Source organism: Gorilla gorilla, chromosome 4, assembly GCF_029281585.2.
Source record: "Gorilla gorilla gorilla isolate KB3781 chromosome 4, NHGRI_mGorGor1-v2.1_pri, whole genome shotgun sequence".
Taxonomy (NCBI): domain Eukaryota; kingdom Metazoa; phylum Chordata; class Mammalia; order Primates; family Hominidae; genus Gorilla; species Gorilla gorilla.
This window is the reverse complement of record NC_073228.2, coordinates 71,969,831-71,988,892: the sequence shown is the minus strand read 5'-3', so window position 1 is coordinate 71,988,892 and position 19,062 is coordinate 71,969,831.

Sequence of the window (19,062 nt, the reverse complement as noted above, 5' to 3'; positions counted from 1 at the left end):
GAAGTTACTGAGAATTCTTCTATCTAGCTTTATATGCAGAAATCCCGTTTCCAACGAAATCCTCAAATAGGTCCAAATATCCACTTGCAGACTTTACAAACAGAGTGTTTGCTAACTGCTCATGAAAAGAAAGGTTAAACTCTGTGAGTGGAATGCACACATCACCAAGTGGTCGCTGAAAAAGATTCTCTCTTGTTTTTATACAAAGATATTTCCTTTTCTACCATTGGCCCCAAAGCGCTTGAAATCTCCACTTGTATATTCCACAAAAAGAGGGTTTCAAATCTGCTCTGTCTAAAGGAAGGTTCAACTCTGTGAGTTGAACACACGCAGCCCAAAGAATTACTGAGAATTCTTCTGTCTAGCGTTATATGCAGAAATCACTCTTCCAACGAAATCCTCTAAGAGGTCCAAATATCCACTTGCAGACTTTACATGCATAGTGTTTCCAAACTGCTCTATGAAAAGAAAGTTTAAACTTCGTGAGTGGAACGCACGTATCACAAAGTGGTTGCTGAGAATGATTCTCACTAGTTTTTTATACAAAGATATTTCCTTTTCTACCGTTGGCCCCAAAGCCCTAGAAATCTACACTTGTAAATTCCACAAAAAGAGGGTTCAAATCTGCACTGTCTAAAGGAAAGTTCAACTCTGTGAGTTGAACACACACAGCCCAAAGAAGTTACTGAGAATTCTTCTGTCTAGCGTTATATGCAGAATTCCCGCTTGCAACGGAATCCTCAAGGAGGTCCAAATATCCACTTGCAGACTTTAGAAACAGAGTGTTTCCAAACTGCTCTACGAAAAGAAAGGTTAAACTCTGTGAGTGGAACGCACACAACCCATAGTGGTTGCTGAGAATGATTCTCTCTAGTTTTTATTCGAAGATATATCCTTTTCTACCTTTGGCCCCAAATCGCTTGAAATCTCCACTTGCAAATTCCTCAAGAAGAGGGTTTCAAATCTGCTTTTTCTAAAGGAAGGTACAACTCTGTGAGTTGAACACACGCACCCCAAAGAAGTTACTGAGAATTCTTCTATCTAGCGTTATATGCAGAAATCCCGTTTCCAAAGAAATCCTCAAACAGGTCCAAATATCCACTTGCAGACTTTACAAACAGTGTGTTTCCAAACTGCTCTATGAAAAGAGTGGTTAAACTCTGTGAGTGGATCGCACACATCCCAAAGTGGTTGCTGAGAATGATTCTCTCTAGTCTTTATAGTAAGATATTACCATTTCTACTATAGGCCCCAAAGCGCTTGAAATATCCACTTGGAAATTCCACAAAAAGAGGTTTTCAAATGTGCTCTGTCTAAAGGAAGGTTCAACTCTGTGAGTTGAACACACACAGCCCAAAGAAGTTACTGAGAATTCTTCTGTCTAGCTTTATATGCAGAAATCCCGTTTCCAACGAAATCCTCAAGAGGTCCAAATATCCACTAGCAGACTTTACAAACAGAGTGTTTGCAAACTGCTCTATGAAAAGAAAGGATAAACTCTGTGAGTGGAACGAACACATCACCAAGTGGTTGCTGAGAATGATTCTCTCTAGTTTTTATACCAAGGTATTTCCTTTTCTACCGTTGGCCCCAAATCGCTTGAAATCTACACTTGTAAATTCCACAAAAAGAGGTTTTCAAACCTGCTCTGTCTAAAGGAAGGTTCAACTCTGTGAGTTGAACACACGCAGCCCAAAGAATTACTGAGAATTCTTCTGTCTAGCGTTATATGCAGAAATCCCGTTTCCAACGAACTCCTCAAAGAGGTAAAAATATCCCCTTGCAGACTTTACAAACAGAGTGTTTGCAAACTGCTCTATGAAAAAAAAGGTTAAACTCTGTGAGTGGAACGCACACATCCCAAAGTGGTTGCTGAGAATGATTCTCTGTAGTTTTTATTCGAAGATATTTCCTTTTCTTCCGTTGTCCCCAAAGCCCTTGAAATCTACACTTGTAAATTCCACAAAAAGAGGGTTCAAATCTGCACCGTCTAAAGGAAAGTTCAACTCTGTGAGTTGAACACACACAGCCCAAAGAAGTTACTGAGAATTCTTCTGTCTAGTGTTATATGCAGAAATCCCCTTTCGAACGAAATCCTCAAATAAGTCCAAATACCCACTTGCAGACTTTACAAACAGAGTGTTTGCAATCTGCTCTATGAAAAGAAAGGTTAACTCTGTGAGTGGAACGCACACATCACCATGTGGTTGCTGAGAATGATTCTCTCTAGTTTTTATGCAAAGATATTTCCTTTTCTACCGTTGGCCCCAAACCGCTTGAAATCTCCACTTGTAAATTCCACAAAAAGTGGTTTTCAAATCTGCTCTGTCTAAAGGAAGGTTCAACTCTGTGAGTTGAACACACGCAGCCCAAAGAATTACTGAGAATTCTTCTGCCTAGCGTTATATGCAGAAATCCCGCTTCCAACGAAATCCTCAAGGTCCAAATATCCACTAGCAGACTTTACAAACAGAGTGTTTCCAAACTGCTCTATGAAAAGAAAGGCTAAATTCTGTGAGTGGAACGCACACATCCCAAAGTGGTTGCTGAGAATGATTCTCTCTAGTTTTTATAGGAAGATATTACCATTTCTACCGTTGGCCCGAAAGCGCTTGAAATGTCCACTTGTAAATTCCACAAAAAGAGGGTTTCAAATCTGCTCTGTCTAAAGGAAGGTTCAACTCTGTGAGTTGAACACACACAGCTCAAAGAAGTTACTGAGAATTCTTCTGTCTAGCGTTGGATGGCGAAATCCCGTCTCCAACGAAATCCTCAAAGAGGTCCAAATATCCACTTGCAGACTTTACATGCAGAGTGTTTCCGAACTGCTCTATGAAAACAAAGGTTAAACTCCGTGAGTGGAACGCACATATCACAAAGTGGTTGCTGAGAATGATTCTCTCTAGTTTTTATGCAAAGATGTTTCCTTTTCTACCCTAGGCCCCAAAGCGCTTAAAATCTCCACTTGTAAATTCCACAAAAACAGGGGTCAAATTCTGCACTGTCTAAAGGAAAGATCAACTCTGTGTGTTGAACACACACAGCCCAAAGAAGTTACTGAGAATTCTTCTGTCTATCGATATATGCAGAAATCCTGCTTCCAATGAAATCATCAACAGGTCCAAATATCCACGTGCAGACTTTACAAACAGAGTGTTTCCAAACTGCTCTATGAAAGGAAAGGTTAAACTCTGTGAGGGGAACGCACACATCCCAAAGTGGTTGCTGAGAATGATTCTCTCTAGTTTTTATTCGAAGATATTTCCTTTTCTACCGTTGGCCCCAAATCGCTTGAAATCTCCACTTGCAAATTCCTCAAAAAGAGGGTTTCAAATCTGCTCTTTCTAAAGAAAGGTACAACTCTGTGAGTTGAACACACGCACCCCAAAGAAGTTACTGAGAATTCTTCTATGTAGCTTTATATGCAGAAATCCCGTTTCCAACGAAATCCTCAAAGAGGTCCAAATATCCACTTGCAGACTTTACAAACAGAGTGTTTCCAAACTGCTCTATGAAAAGAAAGGTTAAACTCTGTGAGTGGAACGCACATATCACAAAGTGGTTGCTGAGAATGATTCTCTCTAGTTTTTATACCAAGATATTTCCTTTTCTACCGTTGGCCCCAAAGCGCTTGAAATCACCGCTTGTATATTCCACAAAAAGTGGGTTTCAAATCTGATCTGTCTATAGGAAGGTTCAACTCTGTGAGTTGAACACACGCAGCCCAAAGAATTACTGAGAATTCTTCTCTCTAGCGTTATATGCAGAAATCCCGTTTCCAACGAAATCCTCAAAGAGGTCCAAATATCCACCTGCAGACTTTACAAACAGAGTGTTTGCAAACTGCTCTATGAAAAGAAAGGTTAAACACGGTGAGTGGAATGCACACATCCCTAAGTGGTTGCTGAGAATGATTCTCTCTAGTTTTTATTCAGAGATATATCTTTTCTACTTTTGGCCCCAAATCGCTTGAAATCTCCACTTGCAAATTCCTCAAGAAGAGGGTTTCAAATCTGCTTTTTCTAAAGGAAGGTACAACTCTGTGAGTTGAACACACGCACCCCAAATAAGTTACTGAGAATTCTTCTATCTTGCGTTATATGCAGAAATCCCGTTTCCAACGAAATCCTCAAAGAGGTCCAAATATCCACTTGGAGACTTTACAAACAGTGTGTTTCCAAACTGCTCTATGAAAAGAGAGGTTAAACTCTGTGAGTGGATCGCACACATCCCAAAGTGGTTGCTGAGAATGATTCTCTCTAGTCTTTATAGTAAGATATTAACATTTCTACCGTTGGCCCCAAAGCGCTTGAAATCTCCACTTGTAAATTCCACAAAAAGAGGGTTCAAATCTGCACTGTCTAAAGGAAAGTTCAACTCTGTGAGTTGAACACACACAGACCAAGGAAGTTACTGAGAATTCTTCTGTCTAGCGTTATATGCAGAAATCCCGTTTCCAAAGAACTCCTCAAAGAGTTAAAAATATCCACTTGCAGACTTTACAAACAGAGTGTTTGCAAACTGCTCTATGAAAAGAAAGGTTAAACTCTGTGAGTGGAACGCACACATCTCAAAGTGGTTGCTGAGAATGATTCTCTCTAGTTTTCATTCGAAGATATTTCCTTTTCTACCGTTGGCCCCAAATCGCTGGAAATCTCCGCTTGCAAATTCCTCAAAAAGAGGATTTCAAATCTGCTCTTTCTAAAGGAAGGTACAACTCTGTGAGTTGAACACAGGCACCCCAAAGAAGTTACTGAGAATTCTTCTATCTAGCTTTATATGCAGAAATCCCGTTTCCAACGAAATCCTCAAAGAGGTCCAAATATCCACTTGCAGACTTTACAAACAGAGTGTTTGCAAACTGCTCTATGAAAAGAAAGGTTAAACTCTGTGAGTGGAACGCACACATCCCAAAGCGGTTGCTGAGAATGATTCTCTCTAGTTTTTATTCGATGATATTTCCTTTTCTACCGTTGGCCCCAAATCGCTTGAAATCTCCACTTACAAATTCCACTAGAAGAGGGCTTCAAATCTGCTCTTTCTAAAGGAAGGTACAACTCTGTGAGTTGAACACACGCAGCCCAAAGAAGTTACTGAGAATTCTTCTTTCTAGAGTTATATGCAGAAGTCCGTTTTCCAATGAAATCCTCAAAGATGTCCAAATATCCACTTGCAGACTTTACATGCAGAGTGTTTCCAAACTGCTCTATGAAAAGAAAGGTTAAACTCTGTGAGTGGATTGCACACATCCCAAAGTGGTTGCTGAGAATGATTCTCTCTAGTCTTTATAGTAAGATATCACCATTTCTACCGCAGGCCCCAAAGCGCTTCAAATCTCCACTTGCAAATTCCACAGAAAGAGTGTTTCAAATCTGCTCTGTCTAAAGGAAGGTTGAAATCTGTGAGTTGAACACACGCAGCACAAAGAAGTTACTGAGAATTCTTCTGTCTAGCATTAAATGCAGAAATCCCGTTTCCAACGAAATCCTCAAAGAGTTCCGAATATCGCCTGGCAGACTTTACAAACAGAGTGTTTGCAAACTGCTCTATGAAAAGAAAGGTTAAACTCTGTGAGTGGAACGCACCCATCACCAAGTGGTTGCTGAGAATGATTCTCTCTAGTTTTTATACAAAGATATTTCCTTTTCTACCGTTGGCCTCAAAGCGCTTGAAATCTCCACTTCTAAATTCCACAAAAAGAGGGTTCAAACCTGCACTGTCTAAAGGAAAGTTCAACTCTGTGAGTTGAACACAAACAGCCCAAGGAAGTTACTGAGAATTCTTCTGTCTATCGTTATATGCAGAAATCCCATTTCCAACGAAATCCTCAAAGAGGTCCAAATATCCACTTGCAGACTTTACAAACAGAGTGTTTCCAAACTGCTCTATGAAAAGAAAGGTTAAACTCCGTGAGTGGAACGCACACATCCCAAAGTGGTTGCTGAGAATGATTCTCTCTAGTCTTTATAGTAAGATATTACCATTTCTACCGTTGGCCCCAAAGCGCTTCAAATCACCACTTGCAAATTCCACAAAAAGAGTGTTTCAAATCTGCTCTGTGTAAAGGAAGGTTCAACCCTATGGGTTGAACATTTGCAGCCCAAAGAAGTTACTGAGAATTCTTCTGTCTAGCGTTATATGCAGAAAAAGCGTTTCCAACGAAATCCTCAAAGAGGTCCAAATATCCACTTGCAGACTTTACAAACAGAGAGTTTCCAAACTGCTCTATGAAAAGAAAGGTTAAACTCTGTGAGTGGAACGCACCCATCACCAAGTAGTTGCTGAGAATTATTCTTTCTAGTTTTTATACAAAGATATTTCCTTTTCTACCGTTGGCCCCAAATCACTTGAAATCTACACTTGTAAATTCCACAAAAAGAGGTTTTCAAATCTGCTCTGTCTAAAGGAAGGTTCAACTCTGTGAGTTGAACACACACAGCCCAAAGAAGTTACTGCGAATTCTTCTGTCTAGCGTTATATGAAGAAATCCCGTTTCCAACGAAATCCTCAAAGAGTTCCAAATATCCCCTTGCAGACTTTAAAAACAGAGTGTTTGCAAACTGCTCTATGAAAAGAGAGGATAAACTCTGTGAGTGGAACGCACACATCCCAAAGTGGTTGCTGAGAAGGATTCTCTCTAGTTTTTATTCGATGATATTTCCTTTTCTACCGTTGGCCCCAAATCGCTTGGAATCTCCACTTGCAAATTCCACAAGAAGAGGGTTTCAAATCTGCTCTTTCTAAAGGAAGGTACAACTCCGTGGGTTGAACACACGCAGCCCAAAGAATTACTGAGAATTCTTGTCTCTAGCGTTATAGGCAGAAATACCGCTTCCAACGATATCCTCAAAGAGGTCCAAATATCCACTTGCAGACTTTACAAACAGAGTGTTTCCAAACTGCTCTATGAAAAGAAAGGTTAAACTCTGTGAGTGGAACGCACCCATCACCAACTGGTTGCTGAGAATGATTCTCTCTAGTTTTTATTCAAAGATATATCCTTTTCTACCGTTGGCCCCAAATCGCTTGAAATCTACACTTGTAAATTCCACAAAAAGAGGTTTTCAAATCTGCTCTCTCTAAAGGAAGGTTCAACTCTGTGAGTTGAACACACGCAGCCCAAAGAATTACTGAGAATTCTTCTCTCTAGCGTTATAGGCAGAAATCCCGTTTCCAACGAAATGCTCAAAGAGGTCCAAATATCCACTTGCAGACTTTACATGCAGAGTGTTTCCAAGCTGCTCTATGAAAAGAAAGGTTAAACTCCGTGAGTGGAACACACATATCACAATGTCGTTGCTGAGAATGATTCTCTCTAGTTTTTATACAAAGATATTTCCTTTTCTACCGTTGGCCCCAAAGCGTTTGAAATGTCCACTTGTAAATTCCACAAAAAGAGGGTTAAAATCTGCACTGTCTAAAGGAAAGTTCAACTCTGTGAGTTGAACACACACAGCCCAAAGAAGTTACTGAGAATTCTTCTGTCTACCGTTATATGCAGAAATCCCTTTTCCAACGAAATCCTCAAAGAGTTCCAAATATCCACTTCCAGACTTTACAAACAGAGTGTTTTCAAACTACTCTATGAAAAGAAAAGTTAAACTCTGTGAGTGGAACGCACACATCCCAAAGTGGTTGCTGAGAATGATTCTCTCTAGTTTTTATTCGAAGATATTTCCATTTCTACCGTTGGCCCCAAATCACTTGAAATCTCCACTAGCAAATTCCACAAAAAGAGGGTTTCAAATCTGCTTTTTCTAACGGAAGGTACAACTCTGTGGGTTGAACACACGCAGCCCAAAGAACTTACTGAGAATTCTTCTGTCTAGCGTTATATGCAGAAATCCCGTTTCCAACGAAATCCTCAAAGAGGTCCAAATATCCGCTTGCAGACTTTACAAACAGAGTGTTTGCAAACTGCTCTATGAAAAGAAAGGTTAAACTCTGTGAGTGGAACGCACACATCCCAAAGTGGTTGCTCAGAATGATTCTCTCTAGTTTTTATTCGATGATATTTCCTTTTCTACCATTGGCCTCACATCGCTTGAATTCTCCACTGGTATATTCCACAAAAAGAAGGTTCAAATCTGCACAGTCTAAAGGAAAGTTCAACTCTGTGAGTTGAACACACACAGCCCAAGGAAGTTACTGAGAATTCTTCTGTCTAGCGTTATATGCAGAAATCCCATTTCCAACGAAATCCTCAAACAGGTAAAAATATCCACTTGCAGACTTTACAAACAGAGTGTTTCCAAACTGCTCTACGAAAAGAAAGGTTAAAGTCTGTGAGTGGAACGCACACATCCCAAAGTGGTTGCTCAGAATGATTCTCTCTAGTCTTTATTGTAAGATATTACCATTTCTACCGTTGGCCCAAAGCGCTTGAAATCTCCACTTGTAAATTCCACAAAAAGAGGGTTTCAAATCTGCTTTTTCTAAAGGAAGGTACAACTCCGTGAGTTGAGCACACGCAGCCCAAAGAAGTTACTGAGAATTCTTCTGTCTAGCGTTATATGCAGAAATCCCGTTTCCAACAAATTCCTCAAAGAGGTCCAAATATCCACTTGCAGACTTTACAAACAGAGTGTTTCCAAACTGCTCTATGAAAAGAAAGGTTAAACCCTGTGGGTGGAACGCACCCATCACCAAGTGGTTGCTGAGAATGATTCTCTCTAGTTTTTATACAAAGATATTTCCTTTTCTACCGTTGGCCAAAAAGCGCTTGAAATCTCCACTTGTATATTACACAAAAAGAGGGTTTCAAATCTGCTCTGTCTAAAGGAAGGTTCAACTCTGTGAGTTGAACACACGCAGCCCAATGAATTACTGAGAATCCTTCTGTCTAGCGTTATATGCACAAAACCCGCTTGCAACGAAATCCTCAAGGAGGTCCTAAAATCCACTTGCAGACTTCACAAACAGAGTGTTTCCAAACTGCTCTATGAAAAGAAAGGTTAAACTCTGTGAGTGGATCGCACACATCCCAAAGTGGTTGCTGAGAATGATTCTCTCTAGTCTTTATTGTAAGATATTACCATTTCTACCGTTGGCCCAAAGCGCTTGAAATCTCCACTTGTAAATTCCACAAAAAGAGGGTTTCAAATCTGCTTTTTCTAAAGGAAGGTACAACTCTGTGGGTTGAACACACACAGCCCAAAGAAGTTACTGAGAATTCTTCTGTCTAGCGTTATACGCAGAAATCCCGTTTCCAACGATATCCTCAAAGAGGTCCAAATATCCACTTGCAGACTTTACAGAGTGTTTCCAAACTGCTCTATGAAAAGAAAGGTTAAACTCTGTGGGTGGAACGCACCCATCACCAAGTGGTTGCTGAGAATGATTCTCTCTAGTTTTTATACAAAGATATTTCCTTTTCTACCGTTGGCCTTAAAGCGGTTGAAATCTCCACTTGTATAATCCACAAAAAGGGGGTTTCAAATCTGCTCTGTCTAAAGGAAGGTTCAACTCTGTGAGTTGAACACACGCAGCCCAAAGAATTACTGAGAATTCTTCTGTCTAGCGTTATATGCAGAAATCCCGCTTCCAACGAAATCCTCAAGGAGGTCCAAATATCCACTTGCAGACTTTACAAACAGAGTGTTTCCAAACTGCTCTACGAAAAGAAAGGTTAAACTCCGTGAGTGGAACGCACCTATCACAAAGTGGTTGCTGAGAATGATTCTCTCTAGTTTTTATACAAAGATATTTCCTTTTCTACCGTTGGCCCAAAGCCCTTGAAATCTACACTTGTAAATTCCACAAAAAGAGGGTTCAAATCTGCACTGTCTAAAGGAAAGTTCAACTCTGTGACTTGAACCCACACAGCCCAAAGAAGTTACTGAGAATTCTTCTGTCTAGCGTTATATGCAGAAATCCCTCTTCCAACGAAATCCTCAAAGAGGTCCAAATATCCACTTGCAGACTTTACATGCAGAGTGTTTCCAAACTGCTCTATGAAAAGAAAGTTTAAACTTCGTGAGTGGAACGCGCATATCACAAAGTGGTTGCTGAGAATGATTCTCTCTAGTTTTTATACAAAGATATTTCCTTTTCTACCGTTGGCCCCAAAGCGCTTGAAATCTACACTTGTAAATTCCACAAAAAGCGGGTTCAAATCTGCACTGTCTAAAGGAAAGTTCAACTTTGTGAGTTGAACACACACAGCCCAAAGAACTTACTGAGAATTCTTCTGTCTAGCGTTATATGCAGAAATCCCGTTTCCAACGAAATCCTCAAACAGGTCCAAATACCCACTTGCAGACTTTACAAACAGAGTGTTTGCAAACTGCTCTATGAAAAGAAAGGTTAAACTCTGTGAGTGGAACACACACATCACCATGTGGTTGCTGAGATTGATTCCCTCTAGTTTTTATACAAAGATATTTCCTTTTCTACCGTTGGCCCCAAATCGCTTGAAATCTCCACTTGTAAATTCCACAAAAAGAGGGTTTCAAATCTGCTCTGTCTAAAGGAAGGTTCAAGTCTGTGAGTTGAACACACGCAGCCCAAAGAATTACTGAGAATTCTTCTGTCTAGCGTTATAAGCAGAAATCCCTCTTCCCACGAAATCCTCAAAGAGGTCCAAATATCCACTTGCAGACTTTACATGCAGAGTGTTTCCAAACTGCTCTATGAAAAGAAAGGTTAAACTCTGTGAGTGAAACGCACACATCCCAAAGTGGTTGCTGAAAATGATTCTCTCTAGTTTTTATTCGAAGATATTTCCGTTTCTACCGTTGGCCCTAAATCGCTTGAAATCTCCACTTCCAAATTCCACAGGAAGAGGGTTTCAAATCTGCTCTTTCTAAAGGAAGGTACAACTCTGTGAGTTGAACACACGCACCCCAAAGAACTTACTGAGAATTCTTCTCTCTAGCGTTATATGCAGAAATCCCGCTTCCAACGAAATCCTCAAAGAGGTCCAAATATCCACTTGCAGACTTTACATGCAGAGTGTTTCCAAACTGCTCTATGACAAGAAAGTTTAAACTCTGTGAGGGGAACGCACACATCCCAAAGTGGTTGCTGAGAATGATTCTCTCTAGTTTTTATTCGAAGATATTTCCTTTTCTACCGTTGGCCCCAAATCGCTTGAAATCTCCGCTTGCAAATTCCTCAAAAAGAGGATTTCAAATCTGCTCTTTCTAAAGGAAGGTACAACTCTGTGAGTTGAACACACGCACTCCAAAGAAGTTACTGAGAATTCTTCTATCTAGCTTTAAATGCAGAAATCCCGTTTCCAACGAAATCCTCAAAGAGGTCCAAATATCCACTTGCAGACTTTACAAACAGAGTGTTTGCAAACTGCTCTATGAAAAGAAATGTTTAACTATGTGAGTGGAACGCACAAATCAGCAAGTGGTTGCTGAAAATGATTCTCTCTAGTTTTTATACAAAGATATTTCCTTTTCTACCGTTGGCCCCAAAGCGCTTGAAATCTCCACTTGTATATTCCACAAAAAGAGGGTTTCAAATCTGCTCTGTCTAAAGGTAGGTTCAACTCTGTGCGTTGAACACACGCAGCCCAAAGAATTACTGAGAATTCTTCTGTCTAGCGTTATATGCAGAAATGCCGCTTGCAACGAAATCCTCAAGGAGGTCCAAATATCCATTTGCAGACTTTACAAACAGAGTGTTTCCAAACTGCTCTATGAAAAGAAAGGTTAAACTCTGTGAGTGGAACGCACCCATCACCAACTGGTTGCTGAGAATGATTCTCTCTAGTTTTTATTCGAAGATATTTCCTTTTCTACCGTTGGCCCCAAATTGCTTGAAATCTCCGCTTGCAAATTCCTCAAAAAGAGGATTTCAAATCTGCTCTTTCTAAAGGAAGGTTCAACTCTGTGAGTTGAACACACGCACCCCAAAGAAGTTACTGAGAATTCTTCTATCTAGCTTTATATGCAGAAATCCCGTTTCCAACGAAATCCTCAAATAGGTCCAAATATCCACTTGCAGACTTTACAAACAGAGTGTTTGCTAACTGCTCATGAAAAGAAAGGTTAAACTCTGTGAGTGGAATGCACACATCACCAAGTGGTCGCTGAAAAAGATTCTCTCTTGTTTTTATACAAAGATATTTCCTTTTCTACCATTGGCCCCAAAGCGCTTGAAATCTCCACTTGTGTATTCCACAAAAAGAGGGTTTCAAATCTGCTCTGTCTAAAGGAAGGTTCAACTCTGTGAGTTGAACACACGCAGCCCAAAGAATTACTGAGAATTCTTCTGTCTAGCGTTATATGCAGAAATCACTCTTCCCACGAAATCCTCTAAGAGGTCCAAATATCCACTTGCAGACTTTACATGCATAGTGTTTCCAAACTGCTCTATGAAAAGAAAGTTTAAACTTCGTGAGTGGAACGCACGTATCACAAAGTGGTTGCTGAGAATGATTCTCACTAGTTTTTTATACAAAGATATTTCCTTTTCTACCGTTGGCCCCAAAGCCCTAGAAATCTACACTTGTAAATTCCACAAAAAGAGGGTTCAAATCTGCACTGTCTAAAGGAAAGTTCAACTCTGTGAGTTGAACACACACAGCCCAAAGAAGTTACTGAGAATTCTTCTGTCTAGCGTTATATGCAGAATTCCCGCTTGCAACGGAATCCTCAAGGAGGTCCAAATATCCACTTGCAGACTTTAGAAACAGAGTGTTTCCAAACTGCTCTACGAAAAGAAAGGTTAAACTCTGTGAGTGGAACGCACACAACCCATAGTGGTTGCTGAGAATGATTCTCTCTAGTTTTTATTCGAAGATATATCCTTTTCTACCTTTGGCCCCAAATCGCTTGAAATCTCCACTTGCAAATTCCTCAAGAAGAGGGTTTCAAATCTGCTTTTTCTAAAGGAAGGTACAACTCTGTGAGTTGAACACACGCACCCCAAAGAAGTTACTGAGAATTCTTCTATCTAGCGTTATATGCTGAAATCCCGTTTCCAACGAAATCCTCAAAGAGGTCCAAATATCCACTTGCAGACTTTACAAACAGTGTGTTTCCAAACTGCTCTATGAAAAGAGAGGTTAAACTCTGTGAGTGGATCGCACACATCCCAAAGTGGTTGCTGAGAATGATTCTCTCTAGTCTTTATAGTAAGATATTACCATTTCTACTATAGGCCCCAAAGCGCTTGAAATATCCACTTGGAAATTCCACAAAAAGAGGTTTTCAAATCTGCTCTGTCTAAAGGAAGGTTCAACTCTGTGAGTTGAACACACACAGCCCAAAGAAGTTACTGAGAATTCTTCTGTCTAGCTTTATATGCAGAAATCCCGTTTCCAACGAAATCCTCAAGAGGTCCAAATATCCACTAGCAGACTTTACAAACAGAGTGTTTGCAAACTGCTCTATGAAAAGAAAGGTTAAACTCTGTGAGTGGAACGCACACATCACCAAGTGGTTGCTGAGAATGATTCTCTCTAGTTTTTATACCAAGGTATTTCCTTTTCTACCTTTGGCCCCAAATCGCTTGAAATCTACACTTGTAAATTCCACAAAAAGAGGTTTTCAAACCTGCTCTGTCTAAAGGAAGGTTCAACACTGTGAGTTGAACACACGCAGCCCAAAGAATTACTGAGAATTCTTCTGTCTAGCGTTATATGCAGAAATCCCGTTTCCAACGAACTCCTCAAAGAGGTAAAAATATCCCCTTGCAGACTTTACAAACAGAGTGTTTGCAAACTGCTCTATGAAAAAAAAGGTTAAACTCTGTGAGTGGAACGCACACATCCCAAAGTGGTTGCTGAGAATGATTCTCTGTAGTTTTTATTCGAAGATATTTCCTTTTCTTCCGTTGTCCCCAAAGCCCTTGAAATCTACACTTGTAAATTCCACAAAAAGAGGGTTCAAATCTGCACCGTCTAAAGGAAAGTTCAACTCTGTGAGTTGAACACACACAGCCCAAAGAAGTTACTGAGAATTCTTCTGTCTAGTGTTATATGCAGAAATCCCCTTTCGAACGAAATCCTCAAATAAGTCCAAATACCCACTTGCAGACTTTACAAACAGAGTGTTTGCAATCTGCTCTATGAAAAGAAAGGTTAAACTCTGTGAGTGGAACGCACACATCACCATGTGGTTGCTGAGAATGATTCTCTCTAGTTTTTATGCAAAGATATTTCCTTTTCTACCGTTGGCCCCAAACCGCTTGAAATCTCCACTTGTAAATTCCACAAAAAGAGGTTTTCAAATCTGCTCTGTCTAAAGGAAGGTTCAACTCTGTGAGTTGAACACACGCAGCCCAAAGAATTACTGAGAATTCTTCTGCCTAGCGTTATATGCAGAAATCCCGCTTCCAACGAAATCCTCAAGGAGGTCCAAATATCCACTAGCAGACTTTACAAACAGAGTGTTTCCAAACTGCTCTATGAAAAGAAAGGCTAAATTCTGTGAGTGGAACGCACACATCCCAAAGTGGTTGCTGAGAATGATTCTCTCTAGTTTTTATAGGAAGATATTACCATTTCTACCGTTGGCCCGAAAGCGCTTGAAATGTCCACTTGTAAATTCCACAAAAAGAGGGTTTCAAATCTGCTCTGTCTAAAGGAAGGTTCAACTCTGTGAGTTGAACACACACAGCTCAAAGAAGTTACTGAGAATTCTTCTGTCTAGCGTTGGATGGTGAAATCCCGTCTCCAACGAAATCCTCAAAGAGGTCCAAATATCCACTTGCAGACTTTACATGCAGAGTGTTTCCGAACTGCTCTATGAAAACAAAGGTTAAACTCCGTGAGTGGAACGCACATATCACAAAGTGGTTGCTGAGAATGATTCTCTCTAGTTTTTATGCAAAGATGTTTCCTTTTCTACCCTAGGCCCCAAAGCGCTTAAAATCTCCACTTGTAAATTCCACAAAAACAGGGGTCAAATTCTGCACTGTCTAAAGGAAAGATCAACTCTGTGTGTTGAACACACACAGCCCAAAGAAGTTACTGAGAATTCTTCTGTCTATCGATATATGCAGAAATCCTGCTTCCAACGAAATCATCAACAGGTCCAAATATCCACGTGCAGACTTTACAAACAGAGTGTTTCCAAACTGCTCTATGAAAGGAAAGGTTAAAGTCTGTGAGGGGAACGCACACATCCCAAAGTGGTTGCTGAGAATGATTCTCTCTAGTTTTTATTCGAAGATATTTCCTTTTCTACCGTTGGCCCCAAATCGCTTGAAATCTCCACTTGCAAATTCCTCAAAAAGAGGGTTTCAAATCTGCTCTTTCTAAAGAAAGGTACAACTCTGTGAGTTGAACACACGCACCCCAAAGAAGTTACTGAGAATTCTTCTATGTAGCTTTATATGCAGAAATCCCGTTTCCAACGAAATCCTCAAAGAGGTCCAAATATCCACTTGCAGACTTTACAAACAGAGTGTTTCCAAACTGCTCTATGAAAAGAAAGGTTAAACTCTGTGAGTGGAACGCACATATCACAAAGTGGTTGCTGAGAATGATTCTCTCTAGTTTTTATACCAAGATATTTCCTTTTCTACCGTTGGCCCCAAAGCGCTTGAAATCACCGCTTGTATATTCCACAAAAAGTGGGTTTCAAATCTGATCTGTCTATAGGAAGGTTCAACTCTGTGAGTTGAACACACGCAGCCCAAAGAATTACTGAGAATTCTTCTCTCTAGCGTTATATGCAGAAATCCCGTTTCCAACGAAATCCTCAAAGAGGTCCAAATATCCACCTGCAGACTTTACAAACAGAGTGTTTGCAAACTGCTCTATGAAAAGAAAGGTTAAACACGGTGAGTGGAACGCACACATCCCTAAGTGGTTGCTGAGAATGATTCTCTCTAGTTTTTATTCAGAGATATATCTTTTCTACTTTTGGCCCCAAATCGCTTGAAATCTCCACTTGCAAATTCCTCAAGAAGAGGGTTTCAAATCTGCTTTTTCTAAAGGAAGGTACAACTCTGTGAGTTGAACACACGCACACCAAAGAAGTTACTGAGAATTCTTCTATCTTGCGTTATATGCAGAAATCCCGTTTCCAACGAAATCCTCAAAGAGGTCCAAATATCCACTTGGAGACTTTACAAACAGTGTGTTTCCAAACTGCTCTATGAAAAGAGAGGTTAAACTCTGTGAGTGGATCGCACACATCCCAAAGTGGTTGCTGAGAATGATTCTCTCTAGTCTTTATAGTAAGATATTAACATTTCTACCGTTGGCCCCAAAGTGCTTGAAATCTCCACTTGTAAATTCCACAAAAAGAGGGTTCAAATCTGCACTGTCTAAAGGAAAGTTCAACTCTGTGAGTTGAACACACACAGACCAAGGAAGTTACTGAGAATTCTTCTGTCTAGCGTTATATGCAGAAATCCCGTTTCCAAAGAACTCCTCAAAGAGTTAAAAATATCCACTTGCAGACTTTACAAACAGAGTGTTTGCAAACTGCTCTATGAAAAGAAAGGTTAAACTCTGTGAGTGGAACGCACACATCTCAAAGTGGTTGCTGAGAATGATTCTCTCTAGTTTTCATTCGAAGATATTTCCTTTTCTACCGTTGGCCCCAAATCGCTGGAAATCTCCGCTTGCAAATTCCTCAAAAAGAGGATTTCAAATCTGCTCTTTCTAAAGGAAGGTACAACTCTGTGAGTTGAACACAGGCACCCCAAAGAAGTTACTGAGAATTCTTCTATCTAGCTTTATATGCAGAAATCCCGTTTCCAACGAAATCCTCAAAGAGGTCCAAATATCCACTTGCAGACTTTACAAACAGAGTGTTTGCAAACTGCTCTATGAAAAGAAAGGTTAAACTCTGTGAGTGGAACGCACACATCCCAAAGCGGTTGCTGAGAATGATTCTCTCTAGTTTTTATTCGATGATATTTCCTTTTCTACCGTTGGCCCCAAATCGCTTGAAATCTCCACTTACAAATTCCACTAGAAGAGGGCTTCAAATCTGCTCTTTCTAAAGGAAGGTACAACTCTGTGAGTTGAACACACACAGCCCAAAGAAGTTACTGAGAATTCTTCTTTCTAGAGTTATATGCAGAAGTCCGTTTTCCAATGAAATCCTCAAAGATGTCCAAATATCCACTTGCAGACTTTACATGCAGAGTGTTTCCAAACTGCTCTATGAAAAGAAAGGTTAAACTCTGTGAGTGGATTGCACACATCCCAAAGTGGTTGCTGAGAATGATTCTCTCTAGTCTTTATAGTAAGATATTACCATTTCTACCGTTGGCCCCAAAGCGCTTGAAATCTCCACTTGTAAATTCCACAAAAAGAGGGTTTCAAATCTGCTTTTTCTAAAGGAAGGTACAACTCTGTGGGTTGAACACACGCAGCCCAAAGAATTACTGAGAATTCTTCTGTCTAGCGTTATATGCAGAAATCCCGTTTCCAACGAAATCCTCAAAGAGGTCCAAATATCCACTTGCAGACTTTACAAACAGTGTGTTTGCAAACTGCTCTATGAAAGGAAGGTTAAACTCTGTGAGTGGAACGCACACATCCCAAAGTGGTTGCTGAGAATGATTCTCTCTAGTTTTTATTAGAAGATATTTCCTTTTCAACCATTGGCCCCAAATCGCTTGAAATCTCCACTTGTAAATTCCACAAAAAGAGGGTTTCATATCTGCTTTTTCAAAAGGAAGGTACAATTCTGTGGGTTGAACACACGCAGCCCAAAGAAGTTACTGAGAATTCTTCTGACTAGCGTTATATGCTGAAATCCCGTTTCCAAAGATATCCTCATAGAGGTCCAAATATCCAGTTGCAGACTTTACAAACAGAGTGTTTGCAAACTGCTCTATGAAAAGAAAGGTTAAACTCTGTGAGTGGAACGCACACATCACCAAGTGGTTGCTGAGAATGATTCTCTCTAGTTTTTATACAAAGATATTTCCTTTTCTACCGTTGGCCCCAAATCGCTTGAAATCTACACTTGTAAATTCCACAAAAAGAGGTTTTCAAATCTGCTCTGTCTAAAGGAAGGTTCAACTCTGTGAGTTGAACACACGCAGCCCAAAGAATTACTGAGAATTCTTCTGTCTAGGGTTATATGCAGAAATCCCTCTTGCAACGAAATTCTCAAGGAGGTCCAAATATCCACTTGCAGACTTTACAAACAGAGTGTTTCCAAACTGCTCTATGAAAAGAAAGGTTAAACTCTGTGAGTGGAACGCACACATCCCATAGTGGTTGCTGAGAATGATTCTCTCTAGTTTTTATTCGAAGATATATCCTTTTCTACCTTTGGCCCCAAATCACTTGAAATCTCCACTTGCAAATTCCTCAAGAAGAGGGTTTCAAATCTGCTTTTTCTAAAGGAAGGTACAACTCTGTGAGTTGAACACTCGCACCCCAAAGAAGTTACTGAGAATTCTTCTATCTAGCGTTATATGCAGAAATCCCGTTTCCAACGAAATCCTCAAAGAGGTCCAAATATCCACTTGCAGACTTTACAAACAGTGTGTTTCCAAACTGCTCTATGAAAAGAGAGGTTAAACTCTGTGAGTGGATCGCACACATCCCAAAGTGGTTGCTGAGAATGATTCCCTCTAGTCTTTACAGTAAGATATTACCATTTCTACCGTTGGACCCAAAGCGCTTGAAATCTCCACTTGTAAATTGCACAAAAAGAGGGTTGAAATCTGCACTGTCTAAAGGAAAGTTCAACTCTGTGAGTTGAACACACACAGACCAAGGAAGTTACTGAGAATTCTTCTGTCTAGCGTTATATGCAGAAATCCCGTTTCCAACAAACTAATCAAAGAGGTAAAAATATCCACTTGCAGACTTTACAAACAGAGTGTTTGCAAACTGCTCTATGAAAAGAAAGGTTAAACTCTGTGAGTGGAACGCACACATCCCAAAGTGGTTGCTGAGAATGATTCTCTCTAGTTTTTATTCGAAGATATTTCCTTTTTAACGTTGGCCCCAATTCGCTTGAAATCTCCGCTTGCAAATTCCGCAAAAAGAGGATTTCAAATCTGCTCTTTCTAAAGGAAGGTACAACTCTGTGAGTTGAACACACGCACCCCAAAGAAGTTACTGAGAATTCTTCTATCTAGCTTTATATGCAGAAATCCGGTTCCCAACGAAATCCTCAAAGA